Below are 14588 nucleotides of genomic sequence, written 5' to 3' on the forward strand. Positions count from 1 at the left end.
TTCTCTTGGGTGTGGGTTCTTTTACCTGTGGTTAATGATCAGTGTTATAATTGATGTTGATTAACTGCAACCTTGATATATCTTTTAATAATTCTGAATAAGCATTTAAGGCTATGTTAAATAGTTCTATGAAGAGACATTTAGTTAGGGGTGGACAAAAAAAATGGATAATTACTAAACTAGTCACTTTCAGGGGGTTAGTTTACATTTCTAGCCTCTTTCAAATTTTTTTACAAAACTAACCTATTTCAACAGACAACTTCCAACTTTGCCCTTGTCTTCTTCCTAAACAGAACTTTATGTCTTTCCCTCTCTTTCTCTCTCGCTCTCTCTCTAAAGAACAGGACAATCTACAGAACGACTACGAATACTACAACAATCAATCCAACTCACAGTTCATACATCAAGATTTCTACAATCATGTAAGTTTTTCATTGGCTTTTAGTTTCATTGAAAAGATTTAAAGCTTAGTCCATTCATCGTTAAGATCTACCTAGTTGTTTCTCTACAACCCAATGTATATTGTTTCTCTTCCTTTTTTTTGTTTTTCCTGGTCGTGCAAACCCCAAAAACATTAGTATTGTGGCCTGAAAATGCATTTTGGTTGGAATATAAGTTTTAGATTTTTCCCCTACAGTATCGATATTTGTCGATTTCTGATCAATATCGACAGATATGGCGATGTAGCATCGTATCGATATTGGTCGATATCTATAGATATCGGTATTGGTCGATATTGGTCGATATTAGTCGACCAATATCGACACAATGTTATATCGTCATATCTGTCGATATTGAAACATGAAAAAGGAAGAGAGAGAGCGTGAGAGAAAAAGAGGGAAAGACACGAAGTTATAAACTTCATATATAACTTAACGTATCCATTATTTACATGATAGTACTACTCCAATTGAAATTACTGCCATTGAAATTACATGATAGTACTACTCCAATTATAACAAAGCTATAAACTTTATATATAACTTAACGTATCCATTATTTACATAATATATACACCGGTTGTGCACAATATATACACATAGAACAAGTGTACCAAAAAATATGCACCCAAAAAAAGATCCAAAATATGCACAACAACAAGTGTACCACAAACCGATAATCATATTATACGAAATCAGTATTACATACACAATTCATTGTCACTTCAAGTAAAGCACATGCTCTGCCCATTCTCTGCGGAGATCATCCAAATTCGAATGGTTGTGTAACATCTCAATCTTATGCATTCATGACATTTAGACATATGCATTACACGATATTAATTAGCGAATTTAGAAATAATTTTACATCTTACATGTCATTCACCACATGATAGATTCAAACAGAGAGTAAAATCGGGATAACGTGTAAATGTAGAAAATAAAGGTAAATGTGTCTTCAAAACACATAAACTAGATGAGTAGTTAATAAATACACAATTAGAATGATAATTGATTAAATAGAGTCTTAGTTAACACTAATCATAAGTGTAACAATGAAAGGGGATGCGTTTGGAAATACGACAATTGGTTTGGACAAAGTCGTAAAAAGAGTAACCTAGATGGATAAATATGAAAATAAAAATAAAAATTACTAAATAAAAAAGGGATAAAGTTCAGATTTATCCTGAACCTTTTGGTAAGAACTCCTTGAAGAAACAAAAAGAGAAAAGGAAAGAGAAGAAGAAGGATAAGAAGAAGAGTTAGAAGAAGAAAAATGTACGCTGTTCACTTGTTTTGTAAAATCAAATTCGTGTCCTTAGTTAAATCAAATTGTAAGGTTGTTTTGTAAAATCAAGTTGTAAGGTTATGTCTTAGTTAAATTCCAGAATTCGTTTCATGCTATTTGGGCAAGTATACTAGGAGATATGATAGTATCAATCAGACTAGATCTAATCTGCAATCTATACTTGATTTGTTTCTTTTTGTATAGATTGGGACATCTTAGGGTCCGAATTTGAGGAAGGTATACAAATGAAAATTGATCCTTTATGTGTTGAGTAAGCCCCTGTAAAGTTTGGTTAGTATTGGATAATTAAATAGTGAGAAAATCATTAAGGAAGTGTAGGTGTGCTGTGTTGCATAGGTGCTGAAACAGGGTCAGCTTGGAAATTTTACTGGCAATTATGTAGAGCTCCTAAAATTCTGATCTTTGGATATGTTATACCTATGTATGTCTAGCTTGCTTACCAAAAAGAATCAGAGCAATAGCAGTTATAGGTTTTAAGTTGTGAGTAAATTAGCAAAACTGGTACAGACGAGTTGATGCTGAGATAGAGCTTCAAAAGAAATTGTGCCATAAATCGGGTGGTTCTGGAAAAATTATAAAATTTTAATATGATCTTCATATATGAGTCAGGAGTACAACAAAATAAGAATTAGGTCCGTTGGTTTAGTATGGAGATAGTTACAAGGTTTTTGGTATTGACGGGTTATTGAGAAATAGTATTTGATATTGAAGTTTATGGAATAAAAGAAGAATAAGAAAATGAAATGTGGTAAATAAAGAATGATGTCTCTTTAATCATATATAGGTACTCAAAACTTTGAAGACATTCTGTAGGAAGGTACAAGTCGTCGTCAAGGAAGCTAGCGGCTTAGTTGTGAGTATAAACATGATATGAATAATTTTGGTTTCTGAAGTTGTGATTGAAATGTTGATATGAATTAATACTTTGTGCTATTGTGAATTGTTTTGCTATGTTTGATGGGAATTGATACTTGATTGAATTACTTGTGATGGAATGGCTTAAAGTGCAAAGTATATGTACATGTTGCATAAAACGTAAATGACGTTGTGGCATACCAGTCTAGGCACTTATGACTACTTGATTTTATGGACTACTTGGACCTATATGGTCAGATATATGGACTACTTGGACCTATATGGTCAAATATATGGACTACTTGGACCTATATGGTCATCTACATGGACTACTTGATTACATGGACCGAAAGGTCGAATTATGAAATTACAAGGCTGTACAGCAATACATGTGTTACAGTTTACCTGTTATTTGATCACGGGAAGTGTCTAGCTGGTGGTGTCACAACAAAATGAATAAAAGGCTTATCATTTGCATATGCATGAATTTGTACGTGTGTATGTGTATGTGATTTGTAATCCATTGATTGTTTATATTCACTGAGTGGCGACTTATATAAATCGCTAAATTTTTCAGTTGGTTGATGAAGTAGATGAACAAGAGTTTCTAAAAGGTTCAGATATTGTAGATAGCATGGATGAAAGGTCGGTTGGCTGTGTTCCATCTTGCGCTCTCTCCTCTCATTCCTAGCATGTAGAATATTTGAAGTTTGGGTGAAATACAAACATAGTCTGTAATATATGTAATTATAAATAAAGTTTGTACCATAAATGGTTATATATATATATATATATATATATATATATATATATATATATATATATATATGTATGTATGTATGTATGTATATGTTTATGTATACTTGTAAACCAAAATAATATTAGGCTTTGAATGACTATGAGATATTGTTAAAAATAACTTATATTACTTATACGGCTAAGGTGTTACAGGTTGTAACTCAATCCACACTTGTTTATCAACTACAAAATATAAATGCTTTACTATTAGGAATTTGCTCTATAAGTGATAGCTAGAACAACTGCATATATCTGAACATTATATTATGGTAATAAATTATGGTACCTTTGCAACAAAGTTTAAGTCCTTATCCATGATGATCTCTCGCATGTACAACATTGCCCAAAAACCACATATTTTATCATCTCATTGCTCAGGTATCCCCTGTGGCACGGAATATAATGGTTAGACCCCAAAAAAGACAATATACACTTGCTCGTGTAACTGTAAAACTCACTAGAAGCAGTGTCATCTTCAGCTTGGTCTTCGTCACCTTCTTTGGGACTTTCTGAGCATAGTAGAACTTCATCGCACTGCAACAAGTGTAACAACATGTATGTATATGAGGAACTATCTGAATGCGTACACATTAGAGGCATTTTGTAACTTACTTGCTCACAACATCCGTCCATTCTGTGGAATTTGGCAATCTCCTTTTCAATGGATCTAACCAATATGTTTTTTTCTTATCAATGTCAACAACAGCAGAGTCCAATGTGATTTACAAACAATAGCCATTTCAGCTGTAGCAATATTAGATAATCAACTGATAAACACACAGTACAAAGGATTCATAGTTACCATGAGTTGTAAGGAATAAGGAATAAAGAATCAGCACCACCCTATTTGAACCGATCCATCAACTCCTTCGAGCGGTCCGTTGGAGTTTTCTTAGTTCCAAGAGCAAAAGTGGTACATGGATCAACAAATAACACCTTTTCTTCCATTCGTGCTTTTTTCAGCACATGGTATAGATGACTGGGCAAATACATGTATAAGTGTTGATGAAATAGATATCCAAATTAATACACAAATATGTATATCATTCATGTACCTCATGTAATATATAATTGTGCCTGTGGTCATCTCAAGTAGGTGTGTCATTGCATATAAATTGCTAGGCATCAATACTTGCATTCGTTCTGTGCCGAACAACTCAGGTCCAAACGTTGTGGTTATACATTTGAGTCCATCCATATTGGTTCTTGCCCAGTTGCACAACTTCAGCAATGGGCATGATAAATTTGTTGGCAGCTTAACAAAATCAATTGCATCAACCTCACTGTTTACTTTCTTCAATGCCTTCTCAAAAACTTTTGTCGCCTTGTTCACCTCTTGATTGCAATAATTAAACACGCATAATACAACCAAAGAAATAATCGAAACACAGAATACAACCAATGAAATAAATGAATATTACCTCAACAGATTTGACACTGCATAGCACCTTTGGCCATGCTACAATAGACCCCATTGCCTCCCTAACAACTTCCATTTCACCTTTTATCGGGTATGGCAGACATGCAGCTCCATCATTAAATGACACAATCTACACTCTATAATTGCCCTTTCCCAGTGGTCGCCCATGGATTGTCTGCTCTTCTGGGTCAATGTCTGATTGTAGCAATCTGCCATAGGCAACAATCTTCCCACTCTCTTCCACTGACAGTGCAACCTCAATGTCAAGTACATTGTCTTGATTCAACAATTTCAAATACAACTAATTAACTAAGTATATATAAGTGGTCAATTCAATAAGCTGACAATCATTTTAACCGTTTACCTCCGAGATCGTTGGAATCTCATATCCTACGCCTTCACTAACAACTTCCTCTTCTATGGTATTAGAGACCTCTAATACCAACTTCTTCTTTGTCATAGCTTCATATTTCCCTAATATCTCCTCTCTATTAACATCATCTCGATTACAACTACCTTCTCCTGATTTGGCATTGTAAGTTGTTGGTGCAGCTGCTAGGGATTCCTCAGTCGTAACCCCCCTTGGACACAAATTTCGATCTAGTTTTTGGACCATTTTCGCTTCAGACTTCTTTGACTCCTCTTGATACATCTCATGTATCTTCTTCAATTCTTCATCATGTTTCCTTGTTGACTCTTCCTATACAATGATAAAAGTTTTATAGGTCTTGATGTTCTTGCAATTGCAAAACGGGAAGAATCTGCTACAAATGCGTTCAAGGTACCCAGAGAAAGAGTTACCTCTGTTGCAGCATCTATGGACGAGGAAGAAATTGAATCTTCTGGAATAGATGAGGTAGGGAGCCATGCTGTACAAAATCATGTGAATAGACGATATCATGATACGTCTATACCAGAGAGAACTTATGAAGGTATACTAAGTGTTTAAAATATAAACATTGTCAATAGTATATGTTTGCTATGCTCAAATCGTCATTTTCTCTTGGGTGTGGGTTCTTTTACATGTAGTTAATGATCAGTGTTATAATTGTTGTTGATTATCTGAAACCTTGATATATCTTGTAATAGTTCTGAATAGGCATTTAAGGCTATGTTGAATAGTTCCATGAAGAGACATTTAGTTAGGGGTGGGTAAAAAAAGGGACAACTACTAAACTAGCCACTTTTAGGCGGTTAGTTTACATTTCTAGCCTCTTTCAAATTTTTTACAAAACTAACCTATTTCAATAGACAACTTCCAACTTTGCCCTCATCTTCTTCCTAAACATAACTTCGTGTCTTTCCCTCTCTTTCTCTCGCGCTTTCTCTCTCTAAAAAACATAACAATCTACAGAACGACTACGAATACTACAACAATCAATCTAATCCACAGTTCATACAACAAGATTTCTACAATCATGTAAGTTTTTCATTGGTTTTTAGTTTCATTGAAAAGATTTAAAGCATAGTCCATTCATCTTTAAGATCTAGCAGGTTGTTTCTCTACAACCCAATGTATATTGTTTCTCTTCCCTTTTCATGTTTTTCCTGGTCATGTGAACCCCAAAAACAGTGGAATTGTTGTCTGAAAATGCATTTTGGTTGGAATATCAGTTTTAGATTTTTCCCCGACAGTGTTGATATCTATCAATTTCTGATCAATATCGACAGATATGACGATATAGCATCGTATCGACATTGGTCGATATCTATCAATATCGGTATTGGTCGATATTGGTCAATATTTATCGATATTGGTCGACCAATATCAATATCGATATTGGTCGATATTTGTCGATATCTATCGATATTGAAACATGAAAAAGGAAGAGAGAGAGCATGAGAGAAAGAGAGGGAAAGACACGAAGTTCTGAACTGTGGGTTGGATTGATTGTTGTAGTATTCGTAAAAAATCAATGAAAAACTTCCATCTTCCTCGTTTGTTGCTGCTCGGAAGTTTCTATACATTTTGATTATTAAAATAGAGACTTGAGTTTATTTCCACTTTTAAATTGATCCTATTCTTGAAGAAGTAATGGAATGACTCTTTTTCCTTTTTTACCCTCCACTGAATGCTATGCATAAAGATATATGTTGAGCGATTTCCGCAAGTGCATGGTATACGCTTGTAGTAATAAAAGATATCGATCCCACAGGGAACGTTTTTTAAACAAAACTTATTTACAATCGATTAAATTTACTTTTAGGTTTATAATATGGAAAATCGTTTAATCAGTTTTGGTTTTGAAATTGCTAGAATGAGAATTAGATTAGATTATGAAAATGTTAGAAAATATTCTGATTTAAGAATGAATTTGCAAGATAGGAACTTTTAGTACTTTTTAGAAAAGTAAACGAATGTATTCGTTTGCATTAAGCAAAGAAAACAACTTTAAACTTTGTACGAATTATAAAGATGAAATAAATGACGGAACCTCTAATTAATTGGCTTTGAACATGACAAAACCCTTTCGGGATAGTTGCCCTTAATCAAATTAAAACTCTTTCGAGATAATAATTTGCCTAAGTGTTCAACAAAGTTTCCTTGTAAAGATTTTGGATTAAATACGTTTTAATGAAAACACCAACAGTCACTTTAGTGGATTGGTTACCATAAGTGCTGCATAAAAATCTATCGAATAGAACAGACTTTATTAGATGAAATATAAATTGATACAAGTTTACAGAGAACATGGAGCATGGAAACATTCGACGGCTTGCAAGTGAACGGGTTGATCAATCCTTTCCTTGGGTTTCGTTAGAGTTTGTCAGGCTCCGGGGCGGATCCTATACTCAATCTTCTCATTGAATCTTCGTAATAGAGACTGGGTCGGTCTACTACCAAAATGAAAACTAAACTGGAACAATGTCTAAACGCTACTAAACTTGTTATTATTGAATAAACAATGTGTGTACATCATATTGTTTTGAACAGAAATGAAATCTAATCTCTGACTCATTTCTGAGTCAGAGTTTCTGCATAACTCTTGCACTAATCTCTTTCTTCTACATATCTTCAACTCTCCATCAACTCTTTATTTATAGATGTTGAAGAGTCTTGATTGAAGTGTCGTGTCCGTTGTGAAGGATCGTGTCCGTTGCGAAAGGTCGTGTCCATTGCGAAAGGACGTTTCTATCCACCCGAACGAACGCGTTTCTTGGATTTTAAACATGTGTTCATTGTACTTGGCGGAATTTCTGCTCTTACCGAGAATGGAAATTCTCTGCCGAGAATGAGGAACTGATTTTTCAGCCTTCAGACGAAAGGGCGTGTAACTAGGCTTTTAAAATCTCCTGCTCGTACCGAGAATGGGGGAGCATCAATTGGTCTTCAAACGAAGGAAGGAGAAGCTGGGGAACGCGTGTCGCGACCGTGAATTTAGGGGCCGCGGTCGCGGCACGGAACGTTTTTTGGTTCTTCTGCTTTCGTTCGCGTCCTCGATTTGGCATTATTAATTTCTGTCGTCTTCGACTCCTTTTGGAGGGGTTTTCTTCTGTTTTCGAGCTCTTTTCGTTCCTATTTGGATCTTACCAAATATTTATGTACCTTACAAGAAAGAAACATATTCGAGAGTAAAAGCTTCCTAAACAGTTATAAATAGCATAAATTCGTAGCAATATTGATGTAATTAATGATGATATTTTAGGTATATTTTGGGCTTAACAAATCTCCACACTTAATCTTTTGCTAGTCCCGAGCAAAATTTCTCTGAATTTATTCTTAAACTAATCTCTTTATGAAAATAAAACATATATCTCTGTATTACCTTTTAAATTAGTTAAACCGAAAAGACTAGCTTCGCATGGCAAATTTATACGCAAAATATCAATCTAACTTAGTATAATATACGGTATATCATTTGTCTTGTATTTCCAATTTTGAATTGAAGCATTCGGGACGATATAAGCATGCATGTTTTTGAGTCTTTCGTCTCAAGGCATTTCAAAGCACAAAATTTCTTTTCCCAAACCTAAACTAATATATGAGATATATTATATATTTAAATAAGTACTTGGGTTAATTATTTACTTAGTTACGCCCGAGATAAGGGTGGTCTTGATCGTAACTTTATACGTATTTTATTGCTTTGTGTTTGCTTAAGAGGTACCGGCCATGCCATGGGTGGACGCAATCGTTACTTTAAACTTATACACGCTTATAATTTTTGCTTTAAACGTTCCTTCCATACCTCGATTGTGATAAGGGTGGTCGCAACCGTGGCCAAAAGTAAACGGTACTTAATTATTCTTCCCTTTCATACCTCGATTGTGATAAGGTTGGTCTCAATCGTGGCCAAAAGTTAAGAATTCAACTAATTGATTAATTAATATGAAATATAAAATTGAAATTGGGAAAAAGAAAGATAGCACATTCATCCTATATTGACTTAAAATTCAACATGTATTATGGCTAAAGTTTCCTTAAAAACTTCAATTGGTGTTAATGTAAGACGAAATCAAACCGAGCTAAAATTGTTAGTTCAATTTAATGCCTATAAACCTAATTGAAAACTTAAAATAAGATTTATTGTATCATGAATTGCATGATATAAAATAGAGATAGAATAAAGAATTTATTTACTTAAAATAAATTCACTCGAGACAATTTTACTTAAAATCGTATCGGAGATTTGTGAAAAATTTGAAAAAATTGTTACCCGTATAGAAATATTATTATTTCTATCGATAATGATAACCTAAAAAAATAAACATAAGTTAAATATATTCTAAACATATAAAAATGTAAAGTTATGAAAAATAATGTTAAATACATTGTGTTGCAATATATGTTGCATTAACATAAAACAAGTGTTGCATTTATAAATGTTGATTAAAAATTTATTCGTTGCATTTATTCGTAATAAAAATAAAATGATATATGCAATATCTCCTCCCACACTTAAATTGGACCATGTCCTCATTGGTGCAAAAATTGATAAAATACGAAAAATTTGTACGAAATAAAGCAAAATTTGTACGAAAATAGATAAATATGAAATGGATTATAGCCAACATAAATAGAAATTGAAATTGTACCAAACTTAATCAAAAATAACATAAAAATAAATGAGTTGAGAAAAGATAAGATAAAACCTATTCTTGTGAAGGGAACCCGGTGGAGATGGTGTGGTCACGACGTTGTGACGGCAGAAAAATGATAATAACCGGCGTCATGGTGACGTGTGTTCTCTTCTCAAAGTATGGATATTGGCAACCACCGCGGAAATTCTGGAACTCATTTCTTGATTGGTTTCAACAATATCATCTAACCGCAAATTCATTTGGTGGTTGTGGGTAGTCATTTGGTTCCAAATTTGTTGCAAATTAACTGGGTCATTAACATTGTGCTTATCATCAACAAGCCCTTGTGCTTGTGTTTAGGCTGCAACATGCCCCACTCCCGCACCTGCTTCATCCTTTTCATCCTCATGCCCACCAAAATGTATGTGCGCATGATCATCCTTCTGAATATCATTACCATGTGAACTTGAAGTACCAACATCGAACTTGCAAAACTAGCCAACAGTGGCTAACCACCGTAATCAAAGTACGCAAATGAACGTGCTTATTGGTGGAAACGAAAACATGGACTCAACTGTCAAAAGGTAATCCAATTTAATCTATCACTAAAACCAACGATCTTTAATAAGTGTGCTAGTAGCAATCTTGGGATTAAATCCATCCAAACTAGTCAAAGTATGTCCAAACTGGATTGGATGGAAAATGGATGGCTTAACAATAAATTATTTTTGTATAATATCCAAACCAAATACTCATCTCGTCATCCCCAACTTCATAAAATCAACCGAAATCCTAAATGTAATCCGCTCATTCTTTTTAGAGTAGGAAAGAGGAACCAATACAATAATGTCTATTTCACTATGCACTATGCCCACAAAAGTGCTTGTACCACTACCCGTTCCCATCTGAAATAATGTTGAATGGATCCATATTCAACATGCAAACAATTATTAGAGGTAGATGAAACCTTATGAGTAACCTTCTTATGTCAAGGCATGGTGTGTAAAACTTTGATTTTTTAAGAGAAATAACATTGACAATTTATGTAGAAGATAGAGAAAATAAAGGGTTAGGTTATGGAGGCTGTGGTTGGGAAAGAAGTATATTGGGTAGGTAAAAATTTGGTAAAAGTAAAGGTGCTATGGTGTGGAATTAATTGTACTGGGAAGAGTTTGGATTGTGTAATTGGGAAAAATAGGAGGTGATGTAAAGTTTGTGTAAGGGATAGGTATATATAGGTATGAATATAGGTGTTTAGGAGTTTAGTGTAGGAATAGGAAAAGGTTGCAAAAATGGGATAAATTTGTGCCTATACTCGTCCTACAGGGCGCGGGTCGCGACCGAGAATGCTTAGCCGCGGTCGCGGCACGCGAATTTCAGAGAACATTTCACTCTGATTTCGGCCTGTTTTCGCTGGACTTACCGAGAATAATAAATTCTCGGCCGCGGATAGGTCCAAAGTGGCTGTTTATGTCCATGTTGACTTGGTTTGTATAATTTAATTGGTTAAATGTGTCCTGAATTTAATGTAAACTGTACCTGCACTTAAGAACACAAATTTAAAACATTAAATTCAAGGTAAACCAAAGGTTTAGCCTTGATAAATACTGAATTAATGAATCAGTAAATGCTTAAAACAGAGTTAATGTAGAATCAATGTTCATTAATTCACATTTGGTAAATTAATCTTCTAAAAGATAATGAACGTAAGTTCATATAGATATTTATTCATACGTAAAACTTAAACATGATCCTTATTCAAATTAAATAAGCATGCAAATAATGAAACATTTAACATTAGCCGTAGTCTAATTGATACAGATTCATATGAAAAATTGTATGTGTTATTTTAATAAGTTCATACTGATAAATGGAATAATCAACACGATATAAGTTCATAATTTCATAATTAAAATTAAACGCAATGATTGCATGAAAATAAAAATTTAATATAGTTAATAATGATCATAACTTATTAGCATTAAAGCGATTCATACAAATTCATGTGATAATAGTGTAGAAATCTGAACAGACATAAATGAAAAATTAAAAGTATGAAATCAAATGAAGTTTTATTGCATAACACATGTGTACATAAATGAACAAGAACATATGTACAAGAAAGATTAAAAACGATCCTATATACAAAAACAAACAAACAAATTAAAAGTAATCAAAACTAATCACTTATTCATATTAAATCTGAAGCGTTGAAACTGATACAGATTAATTAAATTATTGACAGAGGCATTTTATTATTATAGACAAATTCATGGTGAAGGTGATACTGTTCCATATGAACATATATACAGACTCATTCAAATAATTTGCATAGTTAACACATACGAATCAAAATTAACCAAAGAATCAAAAGTGGATATGTTTATCAAAATTGAAAAACATATGTACATAACAAAAGTCAGAATTATCATATAGAATGAAGGTTCATGAACTTGTTCAATAGTTATGAATGATTATACCGTATTAGTATGTAAAATATATGAAAAGTCAGATGTTCAGAAACATTTCTGAAATGAATACAGATTTATGAAAAATAATTACAGATTCTTGGACAAGGTTCAACTGTTTTAAGCAAAAAGAATTAAAGAATCAAATTTGACAGTTTTATTAAAATTAGAAGAACATATATACAAAGAACAGAAAGAACAAACACAAAAATAAACCTATATACAAACTATATACAACAAATAGTTTTATAATATCTTCGTTCTTCATTATGTGTGTAAATGGGAAATGGTGCATCATAGCATTCTGAAAAAGCAGGATGCTTGTTGCGTGCATCAGTAATCTTCTTGGAAGATTGATGCTTGGTAGTCATGTGTTTGGGTTTAGAAGAAAAAGTTTCTGTAACTTTTTGAAAGGTTGAATAATTGGAGAAGAATATCAGATTTTGTCTGAAAGAGATGAAAAGTATTGAAATCTGATCTTCTCTAATTATTTATAATGATGTTAGGATGAAATAAAGAGAAATCAGATTCTGTTAGATAGAGATGAATAAAAAATGTAAGAACAGAAGTCTGAACTTTGTCAATTACTTTATAATCAATCCAGGACAATTCAAGGTGTCTGTTGGGATTAAAAAGGTGTAAATTCACACCATTTGAACATGAAGAAGCATAATTTTTCGATATGGTGCATGAACTGAAGAAGAAAGAAAAGATAAAGGTCTGATAGACGCCCGTGTCGCGACCGTGAATGGCGATTCGCGGTCGCGGCAAAGTTTTTTTTTTAACTCGCTGAAGTTACCGAGAATTTTAAATTCTCGGCAGAGAATTTCGATTCTCGGTAAGTTCAGAAAAAAAAATTTCTTCCTTTCCCTTGAAATTTTGAAAATCCTGAATTCTCTACTGAGAATTCACATTCTCAGTAAGTTCAGAAATTTATAAGGCAGAGAAAGTAAAATTCTCAACTGAGAATTCACATTCTCAGTAAGTTCAGAAATTTTCAAAACATCAAACAAAAGTCACAGTAGAGATTTTAATTATGAAACTTAAATTTTGTGTAACTTTTAATTCAATATCGTTTAATGATCACAAAATTTTTATTTCTAATCTCACCATTATTACTAAACTAAAGACTAATGTATAAACTGAACTAAAATGACATGTAAGAATTAAAAATATGAAAAACTAAAAACTAAAAAATGTGATAATCCTTAAGAATTCTCAAGGAGAATCAAAATCATGGACATAATCAATTACTTAGACCGGTTTTAAATAATGGTCCTGTCCATGTAACTTCCCTGTAACAATAATATTTTTTTTACTAGCATTTTTTTAGCGTTTTTTTTTTGTGTCTTCTCAATTTAAGGATCTACTGATTCCGATTGAATGCCCGAACTTCTAGTTCTGGCCACGAACAAAAAATCACGCACATGAACCGAAACTTTCAAAACTATATTAAAAGTATACAATTCCTTCCTTGCGGATAAGGTAATTTCATCCTACTTCTGATATATCTTGTCTGAGAAGATGTAGGCGTTTAAGGAAATGATAAAAAGAAAATTATTTGGGTTTAGTGTAGGAATTGATATCTTCTTAACAAAGAGATATGATGTTTTGGTGAAGGACTAAGTTTATAGAAAAGAGGTAAATGTGTTTGGGAAGAGGTAAATTTTCTGGAAAAATCATCTGTCACGTCTGACATCCTGTTTCATAAAATTTTCTTTTCCTTCTGATGTAACTGCAAGCTTAATTTCTTTTCTGTAGACTCCTTCTGTGAATTTCATTGATAATCAAATCTCCAAGTTATCTTTGAAAAAACTTGAATTTTTTATCTGCAAACATCTAATTGCAAACGTTAAATAACAACGAGGATTTAGTCCTAGTGACCATCCTCAATAATAAAAACTAGAAAATAAATAAATACATAAATATATTATAAACCAAGGTTCGAAATAAAACACGAAAAACATAAATTTTTGTTAAAAATTTGGCGTTCCCCGGCAACGGCGCCAAAAACTTGTTGAGCGATTTCCGCAAGTGCACGGTATACGCTTGTAGTAATAAAAGATATCGATCCCACAGGGAACGTTTTTTAAACAAAACTTATTTACAATCGGTTAAATTTACTTTTAGGTTTATAATATGGAAAATCGATTAATCGGTTTTGATTTTGAAATTGCTAGAATGAGAATTAGATTAGATTATGAAAATGTTAGAAAATATTCTGATTTAAGAATGAATTTGCAAGATAGGAACTTTTAGTACTTTTTAGAAAAGTA

The 14588-nt window shown here is 33.0% G+C and overlaps 1 long non-coding RNA gene across 1 annotated transcript; it reads left to right on the plus strand.

Annotated features, from left to right (window-relative positions):
* Positions 1-1617: 1617 nt before the first annotated feature.
* On the plus strand, positions 1618-3319 carry LOC136226241 (uncharacterized). The gene is made up of 3 exons (XR_010687653.1): positions 1618-1718; positions 2534-2602; positions 3182-3319. It is a non-coding gene; the product is annotated as an uncharacterized lncRNA (long non-coding RNA).
* Positions 3320-14588: the final 11269 nt, after the last annotated feature.

This window comes from Euphorbia lathyris, chromosome 4 (genome assembly GCF_963576675.1).
Source record: "Euphorbia lathyris chromosome 4, ddEupLath1.1, whole genome shotgun sequence".
Taxonomy (NCBI): domain Eukaryota; kingdom Viridiplantae; phylum Streptophyta; class Magnoliopsida; order Malpighiales; family Euphorbiaceae; genus Euphorbia; species Euphorbia lathyris.